The 21,329-nt window shown below is 40.0% G+C and overlaps 1 pseudogene; it reads left to right on the plus strand.

Moving 5' to 3' along the window:
* Nucleotides 1–21,329, plus strand: part of LOC136255262 (uncharacterized) — an 85,769-nt pseudogene that overhangs the window by 52,047 nt on the left and 12,393 nt on the right.

Consider the following 21,329-nt stretch of genomic DNA (forward strand, 5'->3'; position numbering starts at 1 on the left):
ACTTTGTGATGTACTTTGAACTATCTATGGCACTGTATCGGACCAGGCCATGTACAGTCTTCAGCGCGCCCTTGTGGTGGGCGCTTTTTTATAAGATAGAGATGGATAGAGATAATCTTACGTGGTGGGCGCTCCTTTGTGACGAAGCTCCTTGCTAAGGCTCAGACGATCACCGAAGCTAACGCAGAGGCTATTTCCGAATCATTGCTACCGCCAAAAATGCGGTCTGGCTACGCGAGACTAACCTGGGAGCATTCATCCTCAAGATGAAGTGGGGGACGCTGAAATGTAACACTTCGTCCTAACGGAACGTATGGCCACCCTATGGTTCTCAAAGATTAATAAACAGCCAACAGATCCTCCATCCCCGAGTCCATCCCAGATCCAACCTGAGGAACTAAAAATTAACACGACAATCAGAGAACGAGTCACTATAACACACGGAACTACTGGAGTGGTGAGTAATCCATTATCACATAATATGTACACAATGTAGGTCAGTTTGTAAGTCAGTTACCCTAGCTAACACTTCCTACGTTTAGTGGGGACCAACTTCAAAGTTTCTGGGATTCCTTTAAAGTAGTGGTCCACAATAATGGGAGCCACTACTTAAGGGCACAATTGCTAGGTGATGTATCTCATAATGTACTACTCTGTGTGGGCAGTTCAAAGGACCCGTCAGTGCCATAATTTGTATATTGCACTGCTGCAGACTGCAGCGAGTGCATTATAACTTGTAACACACTGGTTCCGGTTTTGTAGACTGCAATGAGGGCACGATTTTCCCTTACGAGATGAGGCAGTATTGGTGAGGTAAAACTAAGCCTAAACAAGCTTTCAGATCGACCCGAAACGCTTTCAACAAGTTGCTACGGAATTTTTTAAAAATTTTATTCAACGGAATTTTCTACTGACTGACTGACTGATGCCTTCAGACAAGCGTAGCTCGATAACGGCTAAGGCTACGGGCTTGATTTTTTCACTGCTTGACGTCGCTTCGGCCCGACAGGTGCCTTTTGGCATACCGCAGTACGTACAATGCATTCTTCATGGACTTACCAGTGTCCTCCTTTGTGTCCCATTCATCTTTGCTGACAGGGAAAGGTGTCGATTTGGCACGAGCACGTGATGGCTCCCCTTCGAAACGGAAATCGTCCGTATTTTTCATCATGGCTATTTCGATTGCAGAGGTACTTTTCAAACAGTTCTTGATTTGTACTGCTGTGTAACGGGTTGAACATAGCCTACAGCGAAGCGTAACGGATACTTCACTTTTCAGACGATAATTAATATGATTGGGGAGCGCGGCACGATTTCTTTCTTTTGGTATGCGTGGATTGTAGAGGTGCTTTTCGAACAGTTCATGATTCGAAATGCTGTGTAATGGGTTGAACATAGCTGACAACGAAGCGTAATGGATACTTCACTTTTCACACGATAATTGATATAGCTGGGGCGAGTGGTGCCTTTTCAAATGCGGTATGCGTGGGTTCACCAGTCATAATAAAATTATTTACAAAAAAATTAACAAACAAGTACACGAAAAAATTTGGAATTTTCAACTAGAGTAGGGACCATAGCACATCGATAAAAAGTACTGAAACAAGTTGGAGTAGTCCATGATATTAAATCACTGTAAAACAATAACATCGATTGTGGGTAGCCAAGCCGAACGTTGCGATGATGTTTCCTCTGTAGTACTGCAGCCACCTGAGATATTGAAAGTTAGTACACTATGGGTTATATCACTAACCTGCATTCACTGTTTGACTCTCATCATGTGGTGCTCAGCATGACAGCGTGATCACTCAATCGCCATATAAACTATATAAGCGCCAGACTAATCGCCATAGTGATTCTCTCGAGCGAAAAAAAAGCAGCTAAATAGATGGTTTAAGTAAACAAAACCTAACTACTAAATGATACTACTCTAATTCTTACTATTCACACTGGCTAAACTAGAATCTGGTGGCATGACAAAAAGAATCCTGGCCTTTGTAAGTGTTACAGCTGTCTTGTGAGACTCTCTCCACCTATTAGGTGAGTGGTACATAACAGTTATACAACGTGCACTTGTGCTCTGCCTGTATAAATGCACTTTCCTTCGGTCCTGACGGCCCTCGGGCTCGTGCATTTATATCAGGCAGAGCACTCGTGCCCATTGTATAACTGACAATTTCTCACTCACTGACTTGAACTACCATCTCTGTAGTTTTGTTGACAGAGAGCTCTAATAAACCTTCCAAAGCCTGTTAATAATCTGGACAGCTTATAAGTTTTGTATGACAAGTTGCAAAGCTACATGAGAGCATTGCAGTCTTTGGCAAGTCCCCTGACACTTATTGTGCAATGCTGACTCCTATGGTTCTGGGAAAGCTTCCCATAGACCATAAGGAACTGTTTGTTAGAGACCACAGCTGTGGTAGTGTATCATATGTGGCCTGTATTATTAGGGAAATTCAAGTCCTTGAAATAGGTCATTACTCTAACAACTTTACCAACTCCACTACTGCGTCCTTCCACACAGCAGTTGGAAAATTGGTAGGCCACTATTGTAAGGGCTCATACTCAGCCAATCAGTGCACTGTTGTTAAAGACCATGGCCATCAACAACACACATCTGTTGTAAAAACAGCAAGCCATATATGCTTTAACTGCTTCAGTTAGCAAACCATGAATTAAGTGTTGTAGTGCATCTCTCATAGAAGATGCAAACTGTGCAACCAAAACACCATACAAGCTTATGCCCTCCCACAGTTGTTCCAACCAATAATCCACAGCTACCGCTTGTCCCTATGGCCAACCACACACAGCCACCTCCTTCTCATGCTCCCCTCACAAGCAGCAATGTACCTCATTTACCACTGTCACTAGCCCCCCAACCTCCACTTGTGTCATCCCTTAGTGCCTGTTTCCTGAAGACTACTATTGCTACTGTCTCAGCAAGCCTATTTGGTACTGAAGGAAACAGTGTCCTTGATGAAAAGCACTTCTTCATCTCTCAGGACCTTGTAGAAAGCAATACGTTATAGAATGAATATCTGTATGTGTTGCTGGACTCTTCCAGGTAGCCACAGTCTCAATACACACAGTAGATCAGAGCCACAGTCCTATCTCAGTTGTGGTGGTACCCAAGCTTGCAGTTCCACTGCAAAACTTGGAGATAAGCAAGATGCCTTACCTTTGATTGGCTCACCCTGTTAGTGAGGATGACAATTTTGGGATGATGGTTATTGTGGGGGCTGAGTACCATTAGACATTCACCCAAGACCAAGTCACATGTGATAATGGCCTTACATCAGTCATGGCTTGTTTAGGTGACTTACTTTCTGGTCCTCTACTGCAACCATCAGTAACTGTCAACTTTATCTAATTCACAGCTGTGGAAGATGGACATCTTTTGGAAATGCTGAGTCAAGTGGAATCTCCCCAAGCACTATGAATGGTGATAACAATTTCTTAAAGCTTATATGCAGTCTAGCATTAAATGACAACTTGATAGAACCTTATCTCTCAAGTTCCCATGGAAGGAGGATCATCCCTCCCTGCCTTCTAATTTCTCTATCTGTACCAAGTGTACCAGATCTCTAGTTAGGAGGCTAGCTAAGACCCCAGAACTCTTGAACATATATGGCCAGATTATTACTGACCAAGAATGCAAAGGCTTTATTGAGAAGAACGATAACTTCAACACCAAACAGACTCGCTACATTCCCCATCCAGCTGTCAGAGAGGACTCAGCCACCACACCAGTCAGCATACATAGTATATGACTGCAGCTGTAAGCAGTCATCCTATCATCCCAGTTTAAATCACTACCTTCATGTTGGTCCACTCTTTCTCACCTGTATGCCATGCTTTTGTCTGTATGAATATCGCTTCTCTGCTGACAATGAGAAAGCATTTCTTCATGTTTATCTTGCCACTGATATAGCCACTTTCTCTGACTATCTAATCCACAAGACCCTAACAGCGCATTTCAACTTTACTGTTTTAAGGCTGTCCTGTAATCACACTTCACTTACAACAGTACCCATCACCAGTGTGTCTGTTAATCTCCTTAGCAGTTTATATGTTGACAATGTAGTCTCAGGCTGTGACACTGAGCAAGAGGCAATCCAGTACTTTCTAGAGTCCTGTTCCCCTGATAAATCTATTGAAATTCAACCCGTGGGAAGTAATTTACAGAAGTTTACCATTATCTAGATAAATAAACATATCATCCGTATCTCGACAAGTCTTACGATATCTCAATCTTTGATCTTCTAATATATCTAGATAACCACATAGCTCTAGTACATGTGCAGTTTTGAGATGTATACTGGGTACATTGTCTTTTGTGCCAGGTCTACACTTTGGGGACCAAGTGTGTACTATATAGTCCAAATTTTTGAGTCATCTGATGTACACAAGTTAGATACATAGGTAACTACATAATATTATTCCCTTGTTAGTCTGTGTGTCAGTCAGTACATGTGTTTCATACTCTAATAGATGCCCACCTATCACTTGATTGTCGAGGTATTGTTAGTGGAGTATATTCTACGTCTGTTACTATCCAAGACTAGTGACAAGTCCAAGGAAGTGAAACTGACTAAAGAGGTATGTACAGTGTGTGTGTGTGTGCGTGTGCGTGTGCGTGTGCGTGTGCGTGTGTGTGTGTAATACCATAGATACTATACTAATAACACGGGATTGGAAGCTCCGTTCGCAGACTCAATATTCTTTTCTTTTTTTTTTTACTGTAACAAATACAGTGCACATAACATAATTATGATGGCTGAGTACAAAAAAAAAATTAAATGTCAGTGAAATGTCTTTGAAATTGGTGTCGAGGGTGGACCATCCCTCAGTTGTACCTCTCTCCCTTAAAGTTAACGGAATGGTAGTCCAGAGAGAGGGAATTATGCCCAGGAAACCATTAATAAATATAGCGTGTACATTCCAAATAAGCACTCCTCGTAGTTTCGCGGACTTGCATTTCAGTTGGTGAAGGCTACAAAAGTCTGGTTACTTCTATGCCAACTTAGCTAAGGGTAGTGAAGAGCCAAGGTAAGTGTATAGGGTGATACATGAGCTAGTATTTCCGTGCAATTAAGCTCAAATTGTCTTGTAGCACAACGTAACTTGGGAACATTACAAAAATCGTATTTTGTACTTTTTGCCAAGTCTTTGAAGACATACCCTGACACACTTGAGTGATCAGTCACCCCAGTCAATATGAATTATACCACTGGATTGCTTTTATATACATAACTAAATGCTTTGATGATGGGTGGAAGAAGGTAATGTTGCTGTTGCGTTTGTTAATGTAAATGGACAAGTCCTGGAGATATCACAGAAATACTTCACCACGTGTCACAATAGAATCAATAGTAGGTTTTGACTGAAATCTGCCAGAATGCCAAAATATGGTGAACTACGCATGAGTTACTTTGTTAATCAAACTAGTTTGTATGTATTCGGGCTGCTAATAGTTTGTACAACGCGTGTTAATTAAGAGTCTTATTGTATGGTGAAGCTACACTACTAGAAAGTAACCATAAATCATTTAAGCATAGCCTTGCTCATGCTATATGAAAAATAAAGCACTTGGCGCTTGGCGCTTGGCCTTGATGCTATTAAAGCACTCAGCTTCGCCTCGTGCTTTGTTAGCATCTCAGCCATGCGCCTCAAACTTTATTTTTCATATAGCACTTGCAGCAATGCTTTAGCATATACTAATGGAATGCTAGAATTGAGGATAAACCCTCATTAAATTTTATTGTATTTAAGCCATTTTAAGGTGTGGAGACCAGGTACACATTGAGAATTCTACTCACTTTCTTAAAACACTGCTGTAACAGACAGTTATGTGAGTGTAAACAACAGTGAACTAGAGTTTCGTCCTAACAACTTGTGTACTCTGTGTGTGTGTTCTAACTGTGTTGTAATCATTCCTTATATGGTAAATTCTCAGGATGCAGTAGCCAAGAGTGTCAGGAAATATAGTGTTGGTGCTTGTGGTCCCAGAGGGTTCTATGGCACCATTGGTGAGTACAGTATGTGTAGTACACTAGACCCTGTGAACACCAATGATGTCAGGTAATGATAAAATACTCTAATAGAACACACACTTATCCCACACTGAACAAGCCATGTACAATTTCAAGGGTCTAGTATACTATAAGATTACTGACTTATTAGTGAGGATGATACACTCACAGGTATTCACTTGGACTTTGAGAAGAAGCTTGCAGAGTTCTTACATTATGAAGAAGCTGTGTTGTACTCTTTTGGCTATGCCACTACCTCCAGTGCCATACCAGCATACTGTACTAGGAATGACACAATATTCTGGTGAGTGGATATGTGTACCATCATGGAAAGAGGTAGTGAAGGAGTGTTTGTTAGACTTTATGTGTAGTTGTTTAGTGTGTGCTAAAGTCAGCCAGTTGCTCCTGTGTCCTGCCATAACAAGCATTCCTTGTCTCCAGCCCGTCCACGTTCATGTTGCCATGCTGTACGAACAGTTGCATTAAGAAGCTCTTCACCAACTTGGACACTTGCCTATCACGGTCTCCGTGCTCACCTCCAACCGGCCAATATCTTTGTACGATACCTTGTTCTTCTCCATAAGAGCTTGCAGCACAGTCATGCTCAGTGAGTTCACGTCTTCATTGTCCCCACAAAACCCCATGGTCTGTTGGCCCAGCCCAGTAGTGTATTTACCAGGTACCCCATCATGAACCTCCAGATCAGCTTGTTTAATACAACTGCTAGGAACATAGGCCTCGATGGCAACTCGTTCAGGCCATTTTCCAGCAGCAATTGATGGTATAGCAGCAGACATTGTTGTGGACGGTTCAGTCAATTAGTTGATATGACAAATAAAGAGCAGTATTTCTACACTAGTGAAGTTACATTTCTGAAAAGAATCACAGTGCTAACCTTCATGGTTTACTAGAACTAAAACCTATGGTAAAATGTACAGTACGGATACGTCACGCAATTATCGTGGTCCTACCCCCTGGCAAGCATTATGACTACACTGCTGTTATGTGCCTATTTGTTTACCTTGCTAATGTAAAACAGCATTTTCAATGCCTCAGAACACTTCAACAGGTGATAAAGGAGTGTTTATTACCATGCTACAAATTATTACCACTGAGTGCACCCATACAAGTGATGAGCAAGGCTCTGGTTGACCTTGTCAGTTATCCCTAGACCATAACTGCATTAATGAAACTAGTTTCATAGACTTGTGGCAAAGCATAGGCCAGATAATAGCATTTTTCAAGAAGACAATCCATCCGCCATATATAGTACTCCAGCGATTATGCAATAGCTAATTTTTATCCAATTAACATTCCATGGCTTCTGGTAAAGTGGTCTATTGTGGGGAATTCAAACTGTACTACCTTCCTACTGAATGACAGAAAGCTGTCTGGCCATTTTAGGAGGCCATGCAAGGTGATAGCTAAGACTGAGTGTTTACCAGTGGATTATGTGTTAGTGGCAACATTACCTGTTAATTGGGTCAGTGATAGTATTACAACATGGTAGGCCATTCCCCTGTATGAAAAGTAGCTGTTGATATTCACACATTATCACATCAATTCATCAATGACCATACCAGATGTTAGTTCAAGTGCTGTTAAAATGAAATTGTACAAACCCTTGTTTTTATAGATTAGGTTGGAATGATGTAATGAAGTGTGGCATCGTCACTTAACATAGTTAGCTAGTGCAAGATTCCACTAGCGTGGAATAGCGTTTGTCTTAATCCTTAAACCGAGCACTATCGAAAGAGCTAGCGATCACCAGCGATCATTACCTTTCACTGTGACTATTTGTGTTCACCTTATATTCCAAACAAAAAGTATTAAATTAATGTAATATTTTCAAGTAGTGCTTAAAATGCTCCTTTGAGATGTTAGTCTCCAATAGCCTGTAGACCCTCCTTTCCACATCATAAGTGTCTGTTATCAAAGACACTTATGATCTGTGGTCAATAAGTATAGAGTGTAGAGAGTAGCAACTGGTCACACAAGATTATAATATAGATTTAGAAAACGATATGCATAATATGCTTTGATCTTTGCAGGATAATGAGGTCTTTACAATCCACTAAGAGACCTGCTAGCAGGTTCTTAAAATGGTTAGAAACTTGCTAGCAGAATAGACCTCAAGCATCACAAATCTCGCATTCAATCACTGATTTGCTATGCTCCCTCCAAGCATAATCAGGCTGATAGCCTGCAGTGGGTGACCAGTCACCCGGGCCAACATGTGGTCAACCACTCTATTCATTTTATAGGTGTACCTAAAAGAATTCAATTATGGGAGGTACAATCTAACGTTGTACGTATGTTTGTTGCAATAAACGGAGAAGTCCAAAAATATCACAGAAAAATTCTGTTTAGTGCCCATCTGTTTCTAGAGTGTTTTATGACTTTTCATCGTCTATTAAACTATGGATGGACTTTACCAAGACCTAACTAGGTAAGCTTCCTTGTAGAACGTTATTTTTCGCTATGTGTAATGTGGGTGTGGTCCATATTAAAAACCGTGCATGTTCTTCATGCTACTGTGGCATCACTGAAGGTACAACTTGTGACAACTCGTTCCCATTGTATTAATCCACACAAGCTGCTTCTTCGACACACGTGTTCTTTCCACTGTTGTGATGTCATAGGCACTGGCTACCGCTAACCCGGCTCAACATTATTGATCACTACTGTTTCCCAGCTGTGCCAGATCCAATTAGTCTAGCTTGCAAAAAGAAGCGGTGCGAGCCTCGATTTTTTTTCAACGCTTCAAAAACATGTTCAGTCTTCCGTGATTATTTTAACAGTGCACGACGATTTCAGTACAACATATAACCAAGAGTAAATAATGGAAGAAAGAGTATCTAACTGCCATATACTGCATCAAAAATGAGCATGTCAAGTAGAGAAGCCATCCTGTAGTGCTTTCAAAGGCAGTGTTGAATGAAGTAATAAACACCAGACTGTTTGAAGTGTCCAGGCATGATTTGAAGTCAAACAGTCTGAGCTAGAAGGTGTTTATTACTTCATTCAACACTGCCTTTGAAAGCACTACAGGATGGCTTCTCTACTTGATGTGCTCATTTTTGATGCAGTATATGGCAGTTGGATACTCTCTCTTCCATTATTTACTCTTGATACTAGACAGATGCTAAAAGCATTGTGGGACGAGCCTGATCTATAGCTAAAAGACTTGTATAGCTAGCTATACACATTAGGGATGCAACAATACAGGTAAACGGTAATGAATGATTTGAAATTTGATGTCTCTACCTTGGATCTTCAAGTGCTGTTTCAGAATGTTCCGTATTCATAGCATCACGTCTATATACGTCTATAATTTTCCCTCCTCCTAGCAAATCTATATGAAAAGTATAATCAATTTTTATTATGTGATGAGCTATATCAAGAAACATGTAAGCAAGTCGGGTTTTTGCCTAGTGGGTCACATAAAATCCCATATTCAAAGAAACAGTATAGTCAGCTTATTACTGACTTATGTTGACATGCAATATAGATGGCTATCAACACAGCCTCACTTAGTTTATTGAAAGTACTTAATACACAGTTCTTTGATTAATACCATACCTGTTTCACTGCCCGTACAAAAGTCTCAATAGTAGCAGTGAAATTTATCCCGTATTTCACTGACAGCAGTGAAAAAGTTGTAATTGCAATTTCATTGGCTAGAATTTATGTTTGTCTTTCCTCCTCGGTTTCATCAATCTGTTGTAAAGTTCTAGAGCACATCATCTATTCTTCCATCAGCTCTCATTTGGAAAATCATCAACTTATTCGAGAAGAACAGCATGGTTTTCAGAAAAATAAGTCCTGTGAAACACAACTGATCTACACAATTCATGAATTTGCAACAATACTTAATGATGGTGGAGAAGTGGATGCTTTATTTCTTGACTTTAGCAAAGCTTTCGATAAAGTTCCACATGTAAGACTTCTTCAAAAACTTGAGCATTACAGAATTTGTCCACAGCTTGTCAATTGGATAAAAGATTTTCTTGGACAAAGACAACAGCAAGTAGTTCTGAATGGTGTAACTAGTGAGCAGTGTGAAGTTATCTCTGGCGTACCGCAAGGTACAGTACTTGGCCCTTTACTATTTACTTGTTTTATTAACGACTTACCAGCTCTAGTGAACTCTCAGATACGACTCTACGCAGATGATATACTTATTTTTAGACCGATTTATTCAAATGAAGACACTTTAGTATTGCAGAGAGACCTTGATGCCATAGTGAGGTGGAGTGAAGACTGGCAAATGTTTTTCAACCTTAGCAAATGTGTACACCTCAAGATCACTAACAGGATATTAACAACTAACTCAACATATTTTCTGAAACAACATCAAATTTGTAGATCTACCAGTGCCACTTACCTGGGAGTAACAATAGATGAACACCTGAAATGGACAAACCATATCCAACATGTTACCTGTAAAGCAAACTCAGCCAATGCCTTTTTGCGACGTAATATTAGCTCTTGCACTCAACAAACTAAGAAGCTGTGTTATCTAGCAATGGTACGTCCTATCTTAGAGTATGCATCAACTGTCTGGTCTCCATACACTAACAGTAACATCTACAAGTTAGAAATGGTCCAACGAAGAGCTGCAAGGTTTATTACAAACAATTATTCACCCTGGGCTAGTGTAACTGAGATACTAGATCACCTGAATCTACCAACTCTTGAACAGCGACGGAACAATTTGAAGCTAGTTATGATGTATAAAATGGTGCATAGACAAGTTCACATCGATAATGGAACCTATATATTTAATCCCAACAGCAAGCCAAACACGAGGTCACGATCAACGATTTTTGCAGCCACACTCCAGAATTGATTCTTACCTTTATTCTTATTACCCCTCTACAATTAAATTATGGAATAACCTATCTAGCAGTACTGTGGAATCACCTACCTTAAACACATTTAAACAATGTATTGATTATAGCTAAGTACAATCACTACAATTTTATTCTTAATTTAATCTGTTGTACTATATACTCCATATGGAGGTTTCTGTACAGTAAACAAATAATAATAAAATAATAATAATAATTCTCTCTCTCTCTTCTGAGCTTATCGCGCTCCCTTCTTCTTTTGAGCCTTTCTTCTCTTTGTTCTGCACTTTCAACACTCGCCATGGTCACATCGCGCCACGTGCAATAAAAGTGACCACTGTAAATTTTTGGAAACTGAATGTGACGGTCCCGACTACCAACAGTGTGGGATTTTCCGTGTTCTTTGCGTAAACGTTTGGGAATGCGACGATCGTATGGTCCAATGGAGTACTAACAGTGTGGGACTTTCCGTGTTCTTTGCGTAAACGTTTGGGAACGCAAAAGTCGTACGACGGTCCAATGGACTACTAACAGTGTGGGACTTTCCGTGTTCTTTGCGTAAACGTTTGGGAACGCGACGATCGTACGGTCGAATAGAGTACTGCAATTGTGGGACTCGCTCAGGCTCGCCCCAATAACCCAATCCCACAATGGCTCCACCTATATGCCCATATTATATAGTGCATACCTTTTCTAAGTCAGTTAGAGACCACGCCCTCGGATCTTCGTGCTAGGTCTCTAACCTACATGTAGCTTATCCAGGGGACCACTTCTAATAGAACACGCATTGATATTTTCTAAGGAGTGATAGTGTTGCAAAGGGGTAGCCAACAATTTTACTAGCGAGGAGCCCTGGTTAGCTGTTTAGAGGAGCTTAGTTGTAAAAAGAAAAGGATGTGGAACTTGTCGGTCTACGTGATCAGATGGGGTACTCTTAAATACATAAAATTTGCACATTCAAAATCTAATGCATACATGTACATTTTATATATCATAGGATGTATACTGGGTACATTGTGTTAGGGACCAAGCATGTGCTATAGCCCAGTTACAATAGGTCTGGATCATCTGATATAGATAAGTTGGATAGGTAACTGTACATATTCCCTTGCCTGTCTGTGTGTCAGTTAGTACATGTATTTCCTATTCTAATAGGTGCCCACCTATCACTTGATTGTTGAGGTATTGTTAGTGGTGTATATTCTACGTCTGTTACTATCCAAGACTAGTGACAAGCCCAAGGAAGTGAAACTGACTAAAGAGGTAGGTGTGTGTACAATAATGTGGACACTTGAGGACACCTACGTAACTTACCCAAAGTATTCATTAGTACATAAAATCAGGAGCTTACAAGCTGCAGAAAAGGTGGCGAAGGAGTATGAAACTGAGTTTCATAACCCAAATTGCGTAACAGCATTTGTCTCAACCCTCGAGGAGCATTTGAAATAAATTGCTTTATGTTACACACAAATAGTTATATAATCGACATGTACGATTCCACATGCAACAATGGATGCTCCAGCCGTACTATTCGAAATCGAGGTAGAGATGATTTTGCTACCATGGATGAAGAGAAAGATCTTGAGAAAGACAAGACCAACTTCACCATCACCATGTGTCACTGCCAGTCACCTTCCTTGGCTTCTTCGATGATACCTTGGGGGCCTTGATTGTCTAACCAAGCACACTTTTGCGCTGGTTTGTTCATTATACATCTCCTTGTACAAAACTTGAGATAAAGTGAGAACACTACCACCATCTTGTAATGTTGTCACACACACTTCTGTATACAGCTTCAAATAATGAGATTGTATGTTCCTTATATGGAAACTTATTGGCGATTGGTTTGGATTGCTATGGCAGCCAGTGTAAGTTTCATGCTTAATGATAATGGACTGGTATGAACCATTTTTTAATGGCTGGAAATCCTTGATAAAGTTCAACAGACAATATCAAATGGTGAGCACCCAATAAGTGTCATAAGGATAGAAATTAGACACAAAATTTTATAATAAATATGAGCGTAGACAACCTGTCTAATGTATGATAAAATCCTTGTATGTAAATAAAATATGTGCAGCTAATCTATGATGAAGATATCTCATCTACACTGTAGTAAGATATTCTCTGATGTTTTAAAAATTTAATGTGAAGTTTAGTATAAATTTAGGAATTGACTGTCATGATCATTGCGTGAAAAATTTGTCAGTGCCTACATTGTTACTATGGTGACTACTGTTTAGCAAAAGTTTTGAAAGGTTAAAATTTTTGAAAAAGAGAGCTTGATTGTAAGTTTGAAAAAAATATTGAAATGGATCCTGTTTACCACGCAGCACCTTAGATATTAACTGGAAAGGCTCTTGAAGTCCGCACAGAGGAAGCTAACAATGGTTGTGTTGATCACTCACAGTAGAACATGTTAATCATGTACAGTAGAACATGTTGATCATGTATAGTAGAATATGTTGATCATGTACAGTAGAACATGTTGATCATGTACAGTAGAACATGTTGATCATGTACAGTAGAACATGTTGATCATGTACAATAGAACATGTTGATCACGTACAGTAGAACATGTTGATCATATACAGTAGAATATGTTGCTTTGATTGTTTAGTTAAGTATTATAAAGGCCCATCTGGCTTTGGTGGAATCGTATCTAGTGATGGCTTCCTCCTTTGTACATGTGTTGTGTGGACTTAGTGTGTATAATTCAAACAGTCTGCAGATTGAGCCATGACTAGTTGGCTTTCTTAGCCCTTCCAACTGTTTTCACTCAGGCTAGGATAACTATTTTCTATTAGCTAGGTAAGACTTCAAAACTCACTCGTGTGTCATGAAGTTGAACTGTGTCTGCCTTCCTGTGATCATGTAGTGCCTAGATGTATTGAGGTCTATAGCTAGTTAATGGACATAGTAGAAACACTCAATCTTTGTTTTATGCATCACTTCAAAAGTGTAATAACATTGATTGTTGTACAGTAGCTACATATAGCTACACTGTAGCTAAATATATTATGAAAAATTATTTACAAAAATACATTGTTATTTTTGAATTTTTGAAAATTTCACCTTTTGAAAATTTGCTGTTATATGGTACTAAGAGTTCATAATAGAGAGGTCTATTATGAACTCTTGATGGTACTTAAAATATATTCTTCACCTTAGAAACTTTGCAAGATATAAGTAATGACGTTTCTTCTCTCAAAAATATATTGTGTATATTAATGAAGTACCATATTGCCTTGAATTATGGCTGGTCTCGTATAAACGCTTGGTCCCAAATTAGTTGCCGGGGGTATACAGCATCATAACAAAAATAAACGCCGGATATCAAATACTAATCTAGTGCAGTCATTATTTTTAAGTGAAGAATGTTTTGTAGAGTTCCTTTTAAGCTTGAATCTGTGAAATATGCTGAAGGAAATATCAAGGAGAGTCCAGGAGAGTACAACACCAAGGTATGTAGTTGAGACTTGGTAATGCTGATCAGGTATATAAACGCCGGTCTCGTATAGTCGCCGGTCTCATTTAGTAGCTGGGGTAAAAAGTTGCTTGAAAGAAATAAACGCCCGGGCCGTAATTCGAGACAATACAGTAAATATGTTACGTACGTCAAACCCTCAACCGGTGGTGGTTGTGTACGCTTGATCTTATTCTCTTGGAATACTGAACTGTTCATGGTTGATCTCGGTGGCCATTGGCCAAGTCACTTATTCCATAACCATAACAGTGGTCTAGTTTCATTGGTAAAAGTTAATCAGGTAGTTAGTAAACACTGTGAAAAATTTGGTTAGGTAGTGGAATAGTCGGGCTTGTTACAAGAGTAATCCTAGTCCTCCTAATACTGAGTTGTGTGTACTATTACAATATCTTGGGTAACTGGGTATTGAATTACATGTCCATTTATGGTAAATGATGTGGGTTAGTAGTTTCCTTTAATATCCAGCCATGTAATGTTGTCTATTTTTAGCACTGCTATTTATAGATGTGCAATTTCACACATTCAGTTGCATCACCCCAATCCATAACCACTTCTAAAAGGAGTGTTTGTGTATGGTCTTACAATTCCCATTTTTTATTCCAGTATATACGCAGGTTGGGAGAACATTGTTTTGCAATCGTGCATGCATTTACAACTATACACTTTTCAAGTAGCTTTTTCTCCATTTTAAGCCTGTGTTTGTATTTGTGTAGAGTTGTAAACATGTTGAGTATGTACATTACAAGTGGTCAAATCACATTACATTACAGGAGGAAGATGAGTTGATAGCAGAGTGGCAGCCAGAGCCGTTAATACCCAAAGATTACCCTGGTGATCATAGTGTGGATGATGCCCCCATAGTAACAGGGTGAGTAGTGTAGTAGTCACTGGTGATATGGTGTACTGTATGTGTTACCATAGTAACAGGGTGAATAGTGTAGTGGTCACTGGTGATATGGTGTACTGTATGTGTTACCATAGTAACAGGGTGAGTAGTGTAGTGGTCACTGGTGATATGGTGTACTGTATGTGTTACCATAGTAACAGGGTGAGTAGTGTAGTGGTCACTGGTGATATGGTGTACTGTATGTGTTACCATAGTAACAGGGTGAGTAGTGTAGTGGTCACTGGTGATATGGTGTACTGTATGTGTTACCATAGTAACAGGGTGAGTAGTGTAGTGGTCACTGGTGATATGGTGTACTGTATGTGTTACCATAGTAACAGGGTGAGTAGTGTAGTGGTCACTGGTGATATGGTGTACTGTATGTGTTACCATAGTAACAGGGTGAGTAGTGTAGTGGTCACTGGTGATATGGTGTACTGTATGTGTTACCATAGTAACAGGGTGAGTAGTGTAGTGGTCACTGGTGATATGGTGTACTGTATGTGTTACCATACAGGGCACCTGGTACTGATATTGTAGTGAATGGCAAGAAATGTCTCAACTTGGGAACATTTAACTTCCTTGGATTTGCTGGCAACTAATCTGTGAAGGTGAGTTGTGTGCGTGTGGGTGTGTGTATTTGTGTCTTTGTGGCAACGGTGTTTACTGGGGAAGCAAATGCCCAACTTTCCTTGTTTCATTTAGTGGTGTTGGGGTTGTTGTGGAACTTGGGGTTCCATAGCCTCTATCCGTGAGACCACCTGCGGGTTACTAGTCCTGGAAGATGTGCCTGCACAATAATTGAGTGCCTGAGTGAGCATCCCAGTGTTAGTGGTGGTTCACTGGGTGGCTACGTTTTACATGCTTACATGTCTCTGCGTGTGTTATCATTCCTTATATGGTAAATTCTCACATTTTTTTAGGGTGCAGCAGCTAAGAGTGTCAGGAAATATGGTGTTGGTGCTTGTGGCCCCAGAGGGTTCTATGGCACCATTGGTGAGTATAGTATGTGTAGACCCTGTGAACACCAATGATTTCAGGTAATGATAAAATACTCTAATAGAACACACACTTATCCTACACTGAACAATTCATGTACAATTTCAAGGGTCTAGTATACTATAAGATTACTGACTTATTAGTGAGGATGATACACTCACAGATATTCACTTGGACTTTGAGAAGAAGCTTGCAGAGTTCTTACATTATGAAGAAGCTGTGTTGTACTCTTTTGGCTATGCCACTACCTCCAGTGCCATACCAGCATACTGTACTAGGAATGACACAATATTCTGGTGAGTGGATATGTGTACCATCATGGAGAGAGGTAGTGAATGAGTGTTTGTTAGACTTTATGTGTAGTTGTTTAGTGTGTGCTGTCACCTGAAATCCTTTCAGACAGTGTCAAGTATAAATTTACACATTTTGGTTGGTTGCTAGGAGAAGGTTGGCTCCCTGTGTGTATATAGTCAAGACATCCAAATCTCACTTATAGCTATGTATTAAACATTCAGTAACGGTCAAAGAAAAGTTCCCGTTGTGTTTGTGTTGTGTTCTCTAAACGGTGCATTTGCATTCTGTTTACATTGTGTCTGTGTTCCGTTTTTCGTGTGTTTTTAGGCTTACCAGTTCATGGAATGTTCAAGGAATGTAAGGCACTAACTAATAAATCAATAAAACACAGGAATCAACAACGTGACGGTCTATGTATCAAGTTAACATAGCTATCTTTTTGGTATTTGTACATTCCTATAAGTTAGATTGAATCACCTGTTCTATTAGAGTATCTCAATCCAGTTTTATGGTAGAAGATAACAAATGCATTTTATCCAGGAGGGTGGTGCCACCAATCTGGTTGATCAGGCTTCAACTTAACCACACACACACGTACACACACACTCACACACACACACACACACACACACACACAAACATTATGAAATTATTTGTGTGGCATACTTATCAAAGTTTAATAAGTGATTCGTTTCCTGACAGACTGTGACTGTGCTCAAAGTCTTCAGCTGAGTTAGTCATCAACTAGGATCATTCAAACTATACAACGGTACATTGTGTTGGTATATCATATACCTACTAGTTGTACCTGTTCTAACACTGGTTATACCTGTTCTAACACTGGTTATACCTGTTCTAACACTGGTTTATTATCTCCCTTAGTGATGAGGGAGTGTGTTTTGCTATCCAGCGAGGTATAGAGGCATCACGCAGCAAGGTGAAGTACTTCAGACACAATGACATGGACCACTTGGAGTCCCTACTGGAGAAGAAACTGCAACAGGTGAACAACTTGTTGTCATGGGTACAATGAAACCTCGTAATGACTCTGTAACTGACTTAAAATAGTTTGCTGTGGAAGAAAGCTGGAACCTGTTAATGTGGACACTTGAGGACACCTACATAATCCAGACACTTAGTTAAGGTCCCAAAGTATCCCTTAGTACATAAACTGACCCACATAATCTTACAGTGGCTAAAAGAATTTCTGTCATCCCAAGAAAGTAAAATATATGCCATGTAATAACATTTCAGTTCACTTCAGTTAGCATTAATTATGGCATGGCAACAAAAAAGGGACCTTGGCCTGAGAGTAGTCTGAATTGAGTTATACTGCATGTGCAGTACCTCACTAATCACACTACAATGGCTGGCTGTGGGATTGGTTTCAACCTTGTGGCAGCACAGCATCACTGACCAGCGGGCGCCTTATCTCAGACCTTCCCAGGAGCTATATGGTGGTGAGCATTCAGGCCAAAGCCAGTTATATAGCAGGTTGTGATTTGTATTTATAACCTGACCAACAAGGTACATATTTGATTGTGGGTTTTAATATTACACAGAACCCAGCCAAGGCTAAGAAGACAAGGAAAGTGATAGTGGTTGAAGGTCTCTACCTCAATTATGGTGATCTAGCTCCCCTTCCCAAACTTGTAGAGTTGAAGAAGAAATATTCTATCCCTTTGATCATCGATGAGAGCTTCTCCTTCGGGGTACTTGGGGGAACTGGACGTGGAGCACTGGAACATTTTGGATTATCGGTGAGTGTGTATGTGTTGTTGTTTGTGTGTGTGTGTGTGTGTGTGTGTGTGTGTGTGTGTGTGTGTGTGTGTGTGTGTGTGTGTGTGTGTGTGTGTGTTGTGTGTGTCTGCTATGTCAGTGATACCCAGTTGCTGTTGTTGATGCCTTGAGCAAGAAATTTCACTCACATTGCTCCAGTCTACCCAGTTAGTACCTGGTGTTAACTCTCAGATGGTTCAGGTAAGACTTTGGGTGCCGACACCTTCACCTGTGAGACATGGTACAGCCTGGAGTACTGGTCTTCCCCAGGAGGATTTGCCTGCACTGACTCATATCACCTAGTACAGTAGTACACAAGTGGCTCAGTGTTCACTACCTGTTGGTAGGCATGACCATATAAGGGAGCTGAAGGCTTTACTGTTGCTTTTATTAATTTTGTTGTGTGTGTGTAGTGAGTACACGTATTTGTGTAGAGTAATAACACATCTATCATATATCTCCTCTATCATTAGTCAAATGATGTTGACCTCAACTGCATATCAGCAGAGGTCTCACTGGCCAGTATTGGTGGCCTGTCATGTGGCAAGTCACACATTGTGGACAGACAGAGATTATCTGGTCAAAACTATTGCTTCTCAGCCTCTCTACCACCACTACAAGCAGTTTCCGCCATTGAAGCTTTCTCCATCGTGGACAAGTCACCTGGTGAGGGTAACATGTTAGTGAAGTCCATTAGTGGGTGATAAGAAATTTTCCAGTTAGCTCACTTCTTAGCTTGTAGATTATCATGTGATCATCATGTGATCATGTGTAGTTAGTTGATCCTATCATTACAGTCATTGGATACTCTATCATACAGTACGGTAGTACTGTATATTAGGGATCATGGAGATTTGGGTTTTCCTAGCCAAAAAAATTCACCCAAAAACCAGCTTCACAACTCCATCCTGGCACCTTGGCAGTTTTGGTTAGGTATAACCAAGCCCAAAAGTTCCTTTCAGTACAATCCTAAAGGTTTCCAATAAATTGTTACGAAATTTAAAAAAACGATGTATTCAATGGAATTTTCTACTGACTAAAACTGCTTGCCTGATGCCTTCAGGAAAGTGTAACTCGATAATGGCTAAGGCTATGGACTTGATTTTTTTACTGTTCAATGTCGCTTCGTCCCAAGACATGCCTTTGGCATACCGCAGTATGTACAATACATGCATCATGGACTTACCTTTGTCCTCCTTTGTGTCCCATTTTCTTTTTGCTGACAGCCAAAGGTGTCGATTCGTGGTAGTGCGATGCATAGCTTCCCTACAGTACGTTTGTAAACGGGAATCATCTGTATTTTCCGTGGTGACTGGATTGATTGCAGAGATGATTCTAACACTGTTCTTTGTTTGTAATGCTGTGTAACTGGCTGAACATGGCTGAAAGCGAAGTGTAATTGCCGCTGCACTTACGAGGCAGTAATTGATAGTTGGGGGCGCGTGAATTGTCGTATTTTCGTGGTGACTAGATTGTTGCAGAGGAACTTCTTCTACTGTTTTTCGTCTGTGGCGCTGTGTAATGGGCTGAACATAGCTGAAATCGAAGTGTGATGGCCACTGTACTTTTGAAGCAGTTTTTGATAGCTGGGACGTGTGTTCAGATGAAAACATTAATACTGGCGCCATCCTTTCTTTTGATGTGGTATGTGTGGGTTCACCAGTCATAATAATGTTACAAAAAAAGTAAACAAACAAGTTTAAGGAAAAATTAGGAATTTTAAGTTCGTCATACTGGATTAGGGATTAAATGTTCACTAGTATATCTGGAGGTGTAGGCAACCTCCCTTGTTTCCCTACCTTTTTTTCCTATGATCCCTAATCCAACTTAAAATTTCTAATTTTTCTTTAACTTGTTAGAATATATTAAGACCCATACACCTATTAGACCCCAGGGGGTTATTGTGTAGTGATCATGTTCTTATTAATTTGCTCACTATATAGAAATGTTCAACCAGTTGAGGAATAATGCTAGAAGATTAAGAGAGCTACTGAAGGGGTCAGACTGTGTGTACTGTATCTAACTGTCCCAGTATATCCTGTACAAACATGTTGTGTTTGTTAACACCTCTACTGGTGATAGAGAAGTGTTAATTAGGTCAAACCCTTTATTCTGAGGATAGACTACTGAGGTGTTATCACATGCAGGGACACCCCTAGTGAGCTTTAATTTTTTTTGCAAACTTTGTTTGATTATTCAGGGCTGGAATGACTTTTATAAGTATGGCCTAATAGTTTCACACAGCATACATAGCATGCTCCAGTCAGAATATAGCAAATTGCAGGATCCAAGAAAGAAAGTGACTGCTCTATTAGAGAATCTCAATCGACAAAAAGTGGTTAAGTTGAAGCCTGATCAACCGGATTGGTGGCACCACCCTCCTGGATAAAATGCATTTGTTATCTTCTACCATAAAACTGGATTGAGATACTCTAATAGAACAGGTGATTCTTCTATTCACAATCTATCTTTACTGTACGTATGTTAGTAGTGTTTGAGAGGTACCTCAAAGAGAATCCTCTATTATACTACAAGTGAAGTGACAATTTCAGTTATTGCCAAATATCAACCAATCATTCTGCTCGGTACTCTTTTCCATTGCCGATTATTCCAGCATATTTAGCACATCTCTATTTAGTGCACACTGTGTTCCACATGTAATATCATCAACATGAACTAATCCCTCATATTACTATTTGATGTCATTTTCTACTCCATTACAGCATCAAAGGAATAAAAGTTTGTGGTGAGAGTTTCTCTCCTCTAATCCACCTCCAACTCAGTGACACCATGGGGTCTAGAGAACAAGATGATGATGTACTGCAGCAAATAGTGGATAAGGTGAGCTTGTGTTGGGTGTGTAGTGTCTCACAATACAGTTGGTTTAAATGTGCGGGTGAGATGAGTAGGTAGACATGAGAAAAGCTATCTGGTACGTAACTGACAAAATTTTGACAGAGTCAATCAAACTTATAATGATCAGGGCTCCCGGTAAT

The sequence above is a fragment of the Dysidea avara genome, chromosome 5 (assembly GCF_963678975.1).
Source record: "Dysidea avara chromosome 5, odDysAvar1.4, whole genome shotgun sequence".
Classification (NCBI taxonomy): Eukaryota; Metazoa; Porifera; class Demospongiae; order Dictyoceratida; family Dysideidae; genus Dysidea; species Dysidea avara.